We start from the raw sequence: 16,095 nt of genomic DNA on the forward strand, positions 1-16,095 counted from the left end.
AGTTCAGTGATGGGGTACTTGATTTGAAAAAGTAACTCATAAAATTGTAATGAGCTTACTTTATTCATTATTACTGATGCATTATTTTCCACCATGATTCCTACATAGACAAGAGACAGCATTTCCTCCACTGTACTACCTGACACGTCTTCATTTCTCACTGTGTCCCTGCTGCACACTATTGGCTGAAAATTAATCCATGCTGTTTGGCAGTGTTTTGGTGTTGTCACCATCACCAATTTTCCTCTGTGTGGTATAAATTTTCAAAGCATCCAACCACTGCCAACTAAAAAGCAAAAATATTTTTCATGATAGACAGATTTAATTCAATGCATTGTCTTGTAATTCTGTTGAAAAAATTTCTTACAGTCATTTATACTGTCAGCTCCATAAGAGATGTACTAAGAGTAGTGCAATTGCATTAATCCTAAAGTAAAAAGTAATGAGATGAAGTTTTACAGGGTGCAATGACCCTCCAACACATTACTTTATTCATTATTATTGTTGCATAAATTTCTACCACTTATCCATGATTCTTCCACAGACATGAGGCAACCTGACCCCATCTTCATCTCTAACTGTGCACAGATTTAATTCAATGTATCACATCATAATTCTACTGAAATCTTTCGTTTCCTGTCAACTCTAAAAAAAATAAATAAATAAAAAAAAATGCAGAAAATAACACAAAAAAAACAAACAAAAAAAAAAAACCCAAAAAAACACTGGGGTAATTACAGTGGTTTTTACTGTAATTTAATTTAAACACAGAAAATGAAATGGAAGTGATTTACAGCAGTGACTTACCGAGGAAAGAAATGGAATTTTATTAATATGATTAAAACAATGTAGAAGGTAACCGAAAGTAAAAAAGTAAAGATGAGCCTATAACACCAGTGATTATCTTTGGGTGTCACAACCAGCAGTACAATGTAATGAAGATTTGCATGGGCCTAAAAAAAGTGCAATTTGAAAAGTGTGTGTGCGTGTTTTGATGTCAGTTTACGCTCCACCACATCACTGATTTCTCTTTCATGTGTTATGAAGCGTCTTTTATCAGTAGGCTGAGCCAGCTGTCACTTGACGTAAAAGAAAGATAAATAAATGGACAAAAACACCCAAATAAACAAGTTTTCTGCTGGATGCAGATACTATAATTTAAATGAACTGTGGCTGTGATGGGGCAGCTGTAAAAAAGAACACTGAAATTGTCAAAAGTGAGTAATCTTTTTAATTTAGTCAGTGTGTGTGTAATGGCGAGGAACACACTGAATAGGCCAGAATCAGTGGCATGAATAAAAATGATTGTCTTATTAGAAAAAAAGCCAATGTAAGGGCAATCACTAAATTTCGGGTACCCCTTACTGCTACATAGTGATTAATGTTTCAGTGACATTCAAAACTATTACTATTACAGACACACACATACATACCATGCATATGGAGCATCATTTTTCTGTGTAAACAAATAACCATGGCAGCTATGCTCAGGCTTGTAAAACACACTCTGCATGAAATACAGAAATTACAATAGAAAAATCTGATTAACTATGTGAGGGAATAATGTATTAATTATACAATGAACAGCATCTTTAACTAATAAAAGCAATTTTTGTGAACCGCTGTTTTTATTTTCAACATATGAATCAAACATAACAACAAATCCAATCACATCAAATGATTCATAACAACAAATTATGTTGCTTTGCATTCTACTGCAGACCAGAATCATCATTAAGTACTGGAATAATAATGACAAACCCTGCTGATTTTTCCTTGAGTGTCATCAATTACGGTTCAGAGTGAAATGCCTCAGCAACTGTTGGATGGGTTACCATAAATTTTGTATAGACATTTATGGTCCCTGGTGGATGAATCCTAATGACTTTGCCGATCCCCTGACTTTCTATCATCAGGTCAAAATTACATTTTGTCCATTACTTTGGTTTATGACCAACTACCTGCAAAACTAATGACATTAGTTTTGTTAGCCTCAGCTTTAGTTTGTTTTCAGTTCTAATCAGATATCTTTAGCAAGCAAACAAACCATGGTAAACATTAGGCTACACCTGCTAACATTTTCATTAGGAGCATGGAAACTAATTGGGGATCAATAAAGTACTCTGATTCTGATTCTGATGTTGCCATGCTAATGTTAACATTTGGTTTAAAAGCATAGACTGTGTAAAAAGATGGACATAGCCTCCATCATATCATCCCTAGGTTTCTGAAGAGTGGTTTTGAAGCTCAGAGTGAATGATGCATAACTTTAAGCCTTAATAAAATTTAAATGGGTGAGTTATGTAAAAGTTCACCCTGGTACAGTTCTCATGAACGGTGAAATTAGCTATGGAGACCAAAAAACGTTTTTTGCACCAGGCTGTAAACATGTTTATTTCTGCTGTAAAGTTGGGCATTTTAACATGTGAGTCTATGGGGATTGACTCGCTTTTGGAACCGACCTCAAGTGGCCATTAGAGGAACTGCTCTGCTTTTGTCAATTCCATGTTGGGTTCATTTTTCAGCCCCAGAGGCTGCCGCTTGCTTAATAGTACTGCTGTGCCTAGGTCTAACAGAAATGCTAGCATGGCTGTAGACCCATGGTCTTGTTTTCTTCTTTTCTTTTTATATATTTTGCAGTGGTACAACTCTAATCTAATCTTTAGCTTGCTTTATTGTTTATTTTTGCTTCATTCAAGGTTGAATAATAGAGTTTATAGGTCAATTTTTGTGGTTTCAGTGAATGGGGGGGGGGGGGTTGGGGTGAGGGTGGGGGGGGGGGGTATGAAAGGTGTTGTTTTTTTGAGACTGACACCATATTTGCAATGGTTCACTAAATCCTGCTCTTAACTCCTCATGTGCACACCCATAGCCACACACACACATGTCATCCACCTATTCATGTGGTTGTGATCTCAGGCGAGTCAAGCAGCTTTGTGAATAATATTGATTCTCCATGGGAAAACTAATGAGTGGTGGACATGCCCACCGGCCGCAGGGGACACAATCCATTCCTTCACACTGGGCGTCTGTCGGGGTCTGTGTTGTGTCTGCCTGTTTGAGTGTGTGGAGCTGTTCGCTCTGTGCTCTGCCATATGGCCACTGTGTCAGACCCCTCCAGGATTTTTTTTTTTTGCTAGAGTCACCCTGTGGTCCTGACTTTCTGTGCCCAGACGAGACCCACTCATGCTGGGCCAAGAAGGAGAGACAGTGCGTCCCCCAGATGGGAGAGGGGGAGGGAGGAAATGGAAGGTCTAAAGGAAAGAAAGAAATTTTTAACATTTAGAGAGACAAGAAATGGAGAGTATGTGTTGGAGGAAGAAAGATTTGGAGATAATCTCAGAAGCCGTAAAAAGAGAAAGTGAAAAGGAAAGAGGGAGGAGACATGGATGTCAAAAGCACCAATAGTAGAGATGGAGACGCTGTCAGATGGAGTGAAGAAACAGATTGAGGATGACACACAGAAGAGAAAGAACCATTGAGTTGCAAAAAGGGGAGAGAGAGGAAGAGGAGGAGGGTACGATCAAGCAAACAGAGAAGAAAGAAATTATGTGAAAAAGGAGTAAAAGAGGGAAATGGGGTGAGAGAAAGTGAAGAGGCCAGGTGCAGTGGCAGAGCAGATGGAGAGAAGGAAAAGAGGGAGGGAGAGAAAGAGTGATGGCAGGGGGGGGGAAACAGTGAGAGGAGAGAAGTTAATGTCTCGACTGTTGTGTGATGGGGCGTGTCTGTTCCAATGCCAGGCCGCTTTTCTACGCACTCGTTTAAAGACCCTTTTTTTTTGCTTTTCCCCAGTCTTCTCCTCTTTCTTTTCAGGCTTCCTCCTTCCTCATGCTTCGTCTCAATTTCTTGCTCTTTCTCTTGCCGATTCAGTTCACCACATTGACTGTTCATCACTAAACTGTATGAAAATTTAGCAGCAATTTATGTGATCAAACCACATCAACACAGCCAATAACGTCGTTTTCATGGTCGTGTGTAATCTTTCAGGTAAAAACAGGGCGACAGTCAGCACTCAGTTAGCTTAGCTCAGCTCAATTCAATAAAAGAAATAGATAAATTGATTTAAAAAAAGGGAGATGTTGGCATTTTTACAAGGGTTTATATGAAGAGCTGTTTCCTGGTCAGGCGCAGTAACTTCTTTGGTACTTGTCTAACTCTCAGCAAGAAAGTGAATAAATGTATTTATTTGCTTTAAGTGTGTGTATTCGATGTCTTAATCATTCCATTATCTCTTGTCTACCCCCCCACCACACACACACACACACACACACACACACACACACACACACACACACACATCTATCTGAGACGCAGAAGTCCTGGAGACGTTTGCCGTCACAGAAAACAGGGTGGAAGTAGCATGAACAGTCTTCTTTTCTGTCACAGGGTCACTGGAGCAGCACGGACATAAACATAATAATCCCTTTGAGTACCGCTGGGGGACAGGATGCCTATATATGGAAGCGAGGAGAAAGGGAGGCGTGGCGGGCCCTCTAGGGCCGCGATGGAGAACTTGACATGGCGGAACGGCTGAATTATATTGGAAAGCCTGAGAACAGTCAAGCATCCAGACTGTTGGAGTGGAGTCACTGTCTGTCTGGGGTTGGTGCGCGCACACACACACACACACACACACACACACACAATCTGCTTGTATGTCTCCTTTTCCTCTTTCCGTTTCTCCCTCTCCACGCCTCTGTCCATCACCCCTTTTCTCCCAAAAAACACACACTTTTTTTAACCCATCTGTCATCCACGGCAACTTTTGCTTCCTTTATTCTTTCTTTAATAGTGACTTTTCTTTTCTCCCTCCAGTCAACCCACTGTTTCCACCTCTGTGTCTCACACCTGTTAGCTTTCTGTGTAACGTCCAACATTTTCCACCAGCATAAACACAGAATGATCAAGTTTCCTGCAACAACTGTTTCACCTCCTTCACTGTGCATAAAAACAGTTGTAAGTGTCTTATGTCAGGTAAGCCATCCAAAACAATCATTTAAAATAAATGATGTTTACAGTTATAAATGTTTTTACTGGACTGGGCAGCTCATCCAAATCATAAAAAATATTTATATTTTCTATTTATTTTCTACTGAACAAGTAGTTCTAATGAAAACTGTAGAAAGTGAACTCTTTGATACAATAATCAAATCCACCTCCAGTATATCATGTTGGCAGCAGAAGTCTCAGAGACAGAGATCTTGAAATCATCAGCATAGCTATACTGCTCAGAGCAAGTGGTGATGTTTTTTTTAACCCTTTAACAACCCCACCAAGAAAAAAGCAATGGAAGAGTCAGAGTGTGCTAAACCATATGGTCGAGCAGGCAGTTAAAGGGTTAAGGGAAAGTCGACCCTTTAAACTTCTTAGATAAAGCCTCTTATAGTTTCTCCTCTGTCCAGATCTTATAGACAGGAAGTACTGGCAACTCCTGGAAGTTGCTTTACTTCTTTGCAGATCCATTTACTTCATACATTGTTTTGTACACACGACATCTATTGCAGGTTTGTCTGCTTATCCAAACTGAGGATCTAAGCGTACAGAGGGTGTTGTTAGCCTTGGACGCAAATGTGTGATTTTGGGATATATAGATATGACTTGGCTGGGGAAAGCATTGATGAAATACTGAGAAATGAACAGTAAATTCACTTATTCTGTTCATGTGATATTTCTGCCTGGGAGCATTTACACATTACAGATCAACATATGGTAGTGTAAAACTATCCAGCAACTGTAGATATTGTCCAAGATGGTGAACTGTTCCTCTGACATAGCTTTGTTGCCGAATCAGAAAGCTGACTCTGATCAGAGACTATGAGCTCCATTTATCCTCCATCCATATTAGTACAAGTCATTGCTGTTTTTCTGCTAACAGTTTTTTCTCAAATAATCATGGACTTGATGTTGTCCCATTTTAATGAATGGGATTTCCATGCTAAAATGTAAAACTTAGTTTGGGTCCTGGACCATTTTATTCAGCTTTTTGAGCCGTAGGACTAAGATCCGTTAACTGTCCTTATTTTAACAATAATCTCATGTCTCTCTTTAACTGGATACTTGAATAATGCCTTCAACTGGAAGGGTGGAAGTTAAAAAGGAAAATGAATGCAAACTCAGCACTGTGAAGTTACCGCAGGAGCTAGTTTACTTTCCTCCACTAAAAGTATCTTAAATTGGCTTTGATCAGAGCAGCTTCTACCCTGCAATGTGGTGAGTCATTAGCAAAATAAAGCACTTAAAAAGCAGAGTCAGGATGTATTGTCACATGTGGGACTGACATCATGGGTGTTAACTGAGTTTGAAATGAAAGGTCAGAGACAGCAGCGGCGTTGGCGGCGGTGTTGATGTGGATTTTTTTCTGTTTGTGTAAGATTAAATTTGATCATTAAGACTCCCTCCATCTTTCTTTTCACATCTTTTTTCCATCACTCTCCTCCTCTCCTCCCTGCTCCTCTGTCCTGAAAGATTTTAAATGTTTAATCAGCGACGGCGGTCAATCATCAATCACACTGACACAGATGATTACTGTAGGCGCATATACGTACACACACACACACACACACAGTGTCAGTCATTACTAAACACCTAATGGACATGCAGCCAGGCATTGCCCTTTAAGCACTATGTCTATCATGTACACACACATGTGCACACACACATTATACTCTCGATCACTCAAGCTCATTAGCCCTCTCTGTCACTTCATGTATCTTTCTCCACTTATTCCTCCTCCTCTTACATTCATTTCTATTTGCTTCCATCTCTTCTTTACACCGTTTCTTGCCAAAAACAACAACTTTTCCTCCTTTCCACCATCTTCCTATGGTCCACTCTCTGCCACATTTCAGTCTTCATTTCTGTCTAACTGCATCTCCATCTCCCTCTGTTTCTCCTCCCACCGCACACGCAGGGCGTCGTCCGCTGTAGTAAATCTTGTTTCCCGTCCGCTGAGGCTGATGCTGCCTGCAGCTCTATGCAGAGTGATAGATGATACAATATTGAGCCACTGCAAAGTTGTGACTGAGATCTAGGGTTCTCATAAGAAAAGGGCCTTTGTAGCCTGTAGGGAGAGAGAGACAGAGAGAGAGACAGAGAGAGAGAGAGAGAGAGAGAGAGAGAGAAGAGAGAGGACAGAAGTATGTGAGAGCAAAAGAGAGAGAAGAGCAGAAATGAAGAAGAGACAAAAAAGACAAAGAATTTATACTGAGAAAGAGGAAAAGCAAGGGTGACTGGCAGAAATAAGGCTCATGGGTAAGTGTGTGATCATGAATAATTTGCATGTCTTGGCAAATGGAAAAATGCCAGATAATTTATCTCACTAAAATGTAAAAACAATATTACTTATACACATACAGCGTGGCCAATGGCAGAAATGCTTTATCTTCAGCAGGAGAGTAGAAAAACAATATGAGAACATGAGCCTTACACTGCTGGAAAACCACAGCCATGAGAAGTCCAAAAAAGTGTTAAAGAATAATGAAACAGTTATTTTTCAATTTTAAAACATGAGGGTGTGTACATATTCAAAATCCAATTCAAAGTGAACCTAACATTTCACACGCTTAATTTTTTTTTTTCTGAGCAGGAATCCATCCTGCGTCTCACAGACAACACCTGCAGAAATCTGTGTGAGTGTGATTAGGATGAGAAAGTCTGTTTTAAATTAGGACACAACATCCATATATTGGTGAAGATGTTCAGCTAGCAGTGACAACAAAAACACTGGTAAATGTTAGATGGAAAATGTTATGCACATTACTACAAGAAACTAACTGATGCAGTAAAAAGAAAGAAAACTATTTTTTTCCTGGAAGGCTTTTGGTTTTGTTCGGTTTTGTTTCCTCCTTCGTTAAAGCAACATACTACATGCTAACATGGTTTGGTCGTATTTACCCCTTCCAATGCTCTGTGGACGTCTTCTGTAAATAAGCCATGATCATGACTCTACATCTTTTGCGGTGAATAAGCAGCACATTCAGCACAGAGACAGAAAATTTAGTATTTCCATTAAGACACTATTCTACAAGGACCTAAAGAGTCTAAAAAAAAAAAGAGAACGAGGCCAACAAAAACAGTTCCAGCCTGTAAAATACAACCATAAATGTCTGATCTGAGGCAGAATACATCACTTAACTGGAATTATAAAGAACAATGTCTGTTGTGTTTGATCTACACTGCAGACGGGAGGACAGAGGAGTGAGAGAAACAAAACCATAAAAAAAATAAAAGAAAAAAAAAAAAAAAAGTCTTTCTTCGTCTCTGGACGTCAGCAACGTAGTTTGGACAAGGCGACGTACACACACACACACACACACACACACAGAGTGCTGCCAGTCTGTGTCACACTGTTAGATGCAGTGTTTAGACTGGTTAATAGAGCCACCTGTGGTTCTCTATTAGGGATAATGACACACACAGAGATACACACTAAAGATACACACAGACGTTCACAGTCAGTCAGTCAGTGTTTGGACAAGCAGACATGTACACATGCAGTACGGCTTGTTTTAGAAGGCACTGATAAACAGCGTGCTTTGTGTGTGGACTAAAACCTACCCCACCATCACCACGCATACACACAACACACACAGAGGCTGTCACCTCTTTCATGGTGGTAAGAACAGAACTGTAACAGTGGAGCAAAAGTTCAAACTACAGAAACTGTTGCACACCATAGGAGCTATCACACTTCTAAAAGATGGTCTTCTTCAAAACAACCTAATCTCTCCTGTCTATGAGACATGTTTTTGTTTGTGTGTGTGTGTGTGTGTGTGTGTGTGTGTGTGTGTGTGTGTGTGTGTAGCCTCAGGTGGTGTAACTGTTGGATGCATTCAGTCTAATTGTACTCAGGTGCAACATAATGAGCCAACAACTCTCCAGGTACACTGCTGCAGGTTTGGACTAGCCTCTATGTTGTAATTATACTGTATGTATGTTTGTGTTTTTATAAACTATCAATACCATCACTTTAAAATTGAGTTTTTCCTCTCCACTGTCGCCAAGTGCTTGCTCATAAACTATTGGTTTTCTCTCTATAACACTGTCGGTCTCCATCTTACCCTGTAAAGTGTCTTGAGATAATGTATAATATGATTTGGCGCTATACAAATAAAACTGAATTAAAAATAAGGTAAGATTATGCCAGTGAACACAGCTAGGGACCGGGAAATTCAGGTTTCCAGACTCGCCTTCACATCTGAAATCGCAACAACAAACCTACGACTGGATCTGGTCCAACTCCTGCCTGTGTGTCTTCATCATTGAGCTGATAGATGCTGTGGATGATGCATATGAACGAAAAAGGCTGCGATAAGCCAACCTGGAAGCTGAAGCAGGCATGTGAGGCTGTAATATAAGAGTGCATCTGGTCAAGGTGGGTTGCAGGAGCTTTGTAGCCAGTTCCACTGCAAGGCTTCTGAGGGAAGGAGGAGTCAGAGGGCAAGTCCATAGGAGGCTAATCAACGTGCTTGCCAATGCCCCCAAAAGGGAGCAGTCACCGTCTGTGACTGAAAAATGACCATCTACCACCATGAGACACACACCCAGGTCTGATCAGCCTGCAGCGGGTTTCTCTCGGCTGAGGGTGTGTTGTGATAAAAGGCAGAAACACCCAATTACATCAAGGCACACAACAACAACAACAACAACACTATTTTGTAATGGTAGCTACACCTTCTTGTGATCATCTCCAAGAACATGCCCAGTAAAGTCAACTGTAGCACAGAGACTTCAGGGATCATAACACCCAATCCTACTAATCAATCTATGTGGAAGGTAAGTCACAGGTAACAGGTGATATGGTGATATTATTGATGCTTAAAGCTACTGTGTGTAATGCCAATATGATGTTTTAAGTGACATGTCTCTGCAAAAAAAAGGCCAACACCTCCACTGACGTCGAAGCACACAACTGAGGATGTGTCGGAACAGTAGCTGCTGATCATCTCCAAGAACAACCTCGTTCAAGTCAATTGCAGTGCAGAAACCAATGGGACTCTAACACCCAGTCCTGCCTGCCAACCTTCAGAACATTTTAAAGCTGAATTAACTGAGCACACATTTGTCTATTTATACTGTACATCCAGCTGACACTGTGTAACACACAGCCTTCATCGTGTTTGTGTCCATCTGATGAGTCAAAGTCCAATATTCAGCTCCTTTTTTGCCTCCACCAACTACTGGGGGAAATATCTTTCTTTTTAGCTGCTAAATGCCCCAATATGTTTACTAGCGACTCGCTAACTTTCTCTATCTGTGGTTTAGAGCTGGGCAGGTAGTGTTCAGTGGGTTTATCAAAGCTCACTTGCTGAAAACATCTGCCCACGGTGTAGGCATGGCATAAGGTATGGGGGCCAAATTGGTTGGGAGCCACTGCTTAAATCAGAATGAGCTTTTATTTACAGCTGCACAGTTGGTTTCCTCGGGTCTGAACAGTTGTTGCTCAAAATCACCAGCTGTCACTCACTACTGCATGCTGAGAGGAGACTAAGGAAGGACAGAAAAACACACATAAAAATCACACTTGAAGGCACACAGAATGCACTGTGTGTCTTATACACGCACACACAGTCACATACACCATGCTGTGCAGGAGGTGTTTGGGGTCTGGTAACCTTCTCTTAACTCAGCAGGAAAAAGATGAACCTCCCCTTCTCTGTCTTGCTCGCTCCATCTTAGCAGATTGATAGGCGGTTCAGACCAGTCTTGTGCAGAGCACAGGCTGCGTAGGGACCCGTATTACGAATGTGGCAGAAAATCAGGTCTAGAATTGCATGTCTTTCCTTTGGTGATTCATAATGTGGTAATGCATTTTGTAGCGTCTTTGTCCTCCCATCACTGACATCACTAACCATGAGAAGTGGTAACAATTATTCACATCTTTTACTTTTAAAAGGCTACAATGTAAAATTACTCCTAATTACTCAAAAGTGGTATTGTCAGCAAAGTGTACTTAAGCATCAGTACAGTAAAACCACTCATCAGGATTTACTACACAAATGAGATGTCAATGAACATTTAGCTCAGACTTTACATTCATTATCAACATGCTGAAACTTCAGATACATTCCTTAATAACATTTCCTCATTATGTTGATAAAACATGATCCTGCTCGAATTGTGTTCTAGAAAATGTATTTGATGTAAATATAATTTCCAGGAGCCACGGTTGTTTTAATGTTGTACCTAGTGACGTGGGGCTGAATGTTATGTATGTAAAATCTTTAAAATAACTAGTAGTAACAACTCCATAAATATAGTGAAGTAATAAGATCAATATTTGCCTCTGAAATGTAGTTTAGTGCAGTATAAAGCAGGAACATGGAAATACTTAAGTAGTGTATCACAAATTTGCACATAACACTGAGAAAAAACCACTGACGGTCAAACATTTTCCTCTTTTTCTTATTAGCTTTTTTCACTTTTCTCTCAGTTGACGGACAGTTAATTTCTTTTGTGCCTCTTTCTTACCTTTATCACACACACATAAAGCACACAGGTACAAAGAGATGCATAAGAACATGTACAAAAAAAAACATCCACACCACCTTTCCTTTAGCCCTTGTTAAAAATGAACACATTGATACACATGCATGCACCCACAGAGCGAGTCATCCGTCACTCTCCATCAGTTGATGAATAATACACCAGTCTGTCACCAGTCCAATAAGCACACACTGCCCCGAGCCGCTGGTAAAATGCACAACATGGTGAAACATAAAAACATACTCCCAGACACACACACTCACACGGTAGAGCCATACAAATAACCACAAATAACACCCCTGCACATGTACACACACTCCCCGCTGTGATTGATGTGTTGGAGCTCTGTTCACATGTGAAGCCATGGGGACATTATTAGAAAATTAATGATAGTGGACTTTCATCCCTTAGAGTGGTAAAAAGGGCAACACACACAGGAAAAGCGAGGCATTATTAGAAACCTCATGATGACAGAACTGACTCACATCGTTACTTATTTTTCCTTTGGTTTCATTATGTGACATTTCTCATTATACAAAATATCACAGAACACCAGAAGCCTCTTTGTCACTCCAGAGAATACTGTAATAATGCTACAAAGAGAACAAAGGCAACCATTACGGCAAATTGTCGCTGTCAGGTGGTAACAGTAATTTCAACCAAATCAGGCTTGTATGCAGATTGACCACAATGCATTGTAGAGTTCATCAGGAATAAAGTGAATAAAAGAAATGAATTGCCTCCTGTGACTAGTCTGTAATCATACAGGCTGGAAAATCTGTGGCCGACCTGACACAGTCCTCTGAATTCTTCTGGCAGAATAGTCAGTTCCTTAATCATGACAAGCATTCATTTATACTCATAAATTACTTAACACCACGAGGGGTTTTTGGCCACAATGATTGTATGGTTGTCACTGGCATCATATCCCCTTTGCACATGTGTCAGTGTTTTGGTTGTCCGTCAGAAACTCAAAATTGACCTTTTATCCAGCTTGATTATTGTCCTCCTCTGACAGCTGGATACGTATATGGTTTCATGATATTCAATGATTAGGGTAATTACATTTTCTATATGTTCGTTGACTGTATGCCTGCACACGGAGGCAGGTTCAACATGAAATCATAAGTTTTATTTGTACTACTCACAGGTTTGAGTTTCTAGAGCTGGTTTCATTTTAAAATGCCCCCAACCAAAATTGAACCAGGGATATTGCAGTTCATGGTCAGCATCTTTACCCCTAAACCATAGTGGTCTCTCTGCAAATTCTTTGATTAAAAGAGTACAGTACAGTGTGAGGCTCTGATATTTAGGGGAGCATCAACCCGGGGATGTGACGCAACCAATCTGTTTCATTAATCTGCACAGCATCTAACAGCTCACTCTCTCTCCCCTGCGTCTATGTGCTCTGTAACTGCATGTGACATAACGCCCTGCAGTAAACTCGGCTAGCAGTGTAAAAGGTCAATCACCTTTTTAGCGGGTTTGTCTGCAAAAAACCCGCTCATAGCCGCTAATTTTTCCAAAGCTATACTAGACTTAGTCTTGTTCTGCTCATCTCGTTTTCTGGTTAGCTATTTCCCTTGTAGCTAACAAAGGTGATTACAGATCTCAACTGAATCTTTGAGTTTTTGTGTTTTACTTACAAATGTTGAAAGCTGAACCTGAGTGGATTCGGTAATGGATTCAACACAGGATTCAGATCCAGTAAATCACTTCGAACCCCAGCCCCAATAATACATTTAATAAAACGACAGAATAAAATCAACCCTGTCTGCATGTTAGATGGCCCTGTGGGTCGTCTATGTTACAACAAGCACTGTCGAAAGATACGTCACATCAGCTACTTTGTTTCAAGCATACTAATGCCTTAACACTTCAAGGGACAGCTAAAAGGTAGAATTTCCACTGGGGCCACTCTCGCCCAAAATACACTGACTGAATATTTGACACTGTTGTGAAGTTAGTTTGAAAATACAAAATATGATACTATTTAACAAACAACACAAAGGGAGCGGCTGCTCAGTAGGCAGATCAGGTTTGATCCAACACATATTGACAGGTGTGGGTACAAGCCTTTGCAGTACAGTAAAGTTGGCTGTGTGGGTGAGGACAGGGAGGACAAAACACAGGCATTTTGCTACTGGTGCCAGCAACAACCCCTGCCACACACACACGCACACATGTGCCACCTACACAGATGAAAGCGTTGGCTCTGTGGCAGACCACTCTGTGTCTCCCTTAGGGGCCCCATTGAGGGCTATTGTTGCTATTTATGGAATAAAGAGTCAGCAGGAGGAATGCCAGTGTGTATCTTACAGTATGATGTGTGTGCTTTTGTGCTTGTGTGGCCCTCGGTTTCTGCAACACACACACAGACACACACACACATACAAATGGGTGGTTCCATATCTGAAGTGTGTGTATGAATGTGGTGCCTACTTGAACATTTCCCATAAAGTTGTTACATTCACACTGTGGCTGGATCTTCATATCTTAGTACGCACACACACACACACACACGCTCACTCACAATCCACTGAGAGGGAAAACCGCAGCCTTGGATGGTTTAAGAGTCTTAATGTCAACAACCACCTCTAAAAGCACAAGTGTTTGTGGTGAGCAGCCATTTAAGATAAGCCAGAGGCTACTGAACGGAAAAGACTGATATCATCAAAACAGAATGTGCTGGCTGTAATGGCAGCTGATGAAATGTTTTACAAATGAATCAAGAGGGATGAAAAGTAAAAAGAGAAAGAAGCAGTCAAAGAAGACACTGATGATAAAATGTATCATAAAAGAAGCAAGCAATGACGGAATGAAGGAAGGAAGATGATTGAAAAGAGAAGCGGGGTGTAGTAGAACTATTGAATAAAGAAAGAAAGAAAGAGGAATGAAGAACAATAAATGGTAAAAAGATAAAGCCATGATGGATGAAAAAACAAAGGGAAAGAAAACGTAAATTAAAAAGTTAATTAGGTAAAACAAATGAGTTTTTCAGGTGGGTCTCTCAGCTTTTGAGTAACTTTTTAATTTGGCAAAAATTCAGGGACAGTTACTAGCACCTGGCGAACAGCCAAACACACGAAAACCAAGAAATCAGAAAGCAATAAACCTTATGCTGTGATTAGATTTACAACAATCTTATTTGTACTGGTGTAGTGAGAAAAAAAGCTTTTGTCTGATGAAATGTAATTTGATTTAGCAGCATGCAGCCAGTGAGTTCGGGACATTAGGAGAGCAGGGTGCTGGAAGCTGCCAAGACCAGGAACATGGTCTCTAACCCAGACGCCCACCCAGGTGTGCGCGGATACAGAGGAAAAAAAAGAAAAAAACATAATGGATTTTATACAGTCAGTAAAGGACGAGACATTTTGCACTTAGCTTACTTTGTTTTCTACAAATTGAAAAATAAGATTCAGTAAGAGGCTGCAGAGCATTCAAATTCAATTTGTAGCTCATTATTTTAAAAACGCTTTTCTGTCCCTTCCTCTGATATTCAAATAATTAAAGTATATCAATTTGAGCAAATTGGCAAATAATTGAACAAATTGTTCGCAACACAAATGATAATTTGGAGCCCTGGCAGTATGGCGGAAAACATGGCAAACAACAAAGATATAGAAAGAATGACAGAAGAGAGAAAGAAGGAATAGACCTATATGAATCACTTTGGTTCCAGTTTTGTGGTCTCTGTGTCAGGTTTTAGGATTTCTGGGTTTAAATGCAGACACAAAATTAAGTCCGTGCTGGAATGGTTCAAGAAATTATTTAAAAGTCATAATATGTAACTTTTCCACATTAAAATGTCTTATATATTACATATTTTTTGAGTTGTGTACTTACATTATTCCAAATGTTTCCAGCAATTCTCAAACTTAGTGAAATATGTGATTTTAATATGGTAATGCTCCGTGTCATTTGGTCGCCTGTGCTTCATTTTATAGAGATAGTAGAGATAGACAGGACAGTCAGGGGAGAAAGAGAAGGAACGCAATGCAGCAAAGGGCCCCAGCTGGATTCGAACCAAGGCCACTGCGTTAAGGACTCAGCCTTAATACATGTAAGCACTCTACCATGTGAGCTACCAGGGTACAGGGTAAGATACAGTTTTTACACCTCAGCTATGTATTTTAACTGGATGAAGGATTTTAGTCATCGGATGTCTGGATCTTAAGTTATCAGAGAAATAAGCCAAGCAGATGTTAGGCAGCTCAGCTCCCAACCTCTCCAAGATGTCCTTTGTCTGCCAAATCTTGTCAGTGAGCTGCTGGTTTTTAACGTGGAACTGCTTTATTCAGTGTTTCTACTGGTTTAAATCCCCTGCTCCTTTTGCCAGAGAGAGGAGGACACCTGTGGATAATTTGGCTGCCGGTAAAAACCCTTCTGAACAACTGACACTGAAGTAATCCAAACCAAGAAGAAGCTGACGGCAATAGTGGTGAAGACAACAACTCCCATGATCCCACACCACTTCATAACGTCACCAAACCTTTGTTAGTGTTTTGACTGAGAAACCCCGAGTGGCAGAAGTTACATACCGTGTATTTAACAATGAAAACATAAATGTCTTACTTTGAAGGTGAAACAAATCGAATCTGGGGCGGGACA

The sequence above is a fragment of the Seriola dumerili genome, unplaced genomic scaffold (assembly GCF_002260705.1).
Source record: "Seriola dumerili isolate Sdu_G_001 unplaced genomic scaffold, Sdu_1.0 BDQW01000052.1, whole genome shotgun sequence".
In the NCBI taxonomy this organism is placed as follows: Eukaryota; Metazoa; Chordata; class Actinopteri; order Carangiformes; family Carangidae; genus Seriola; species Seriola dumerili.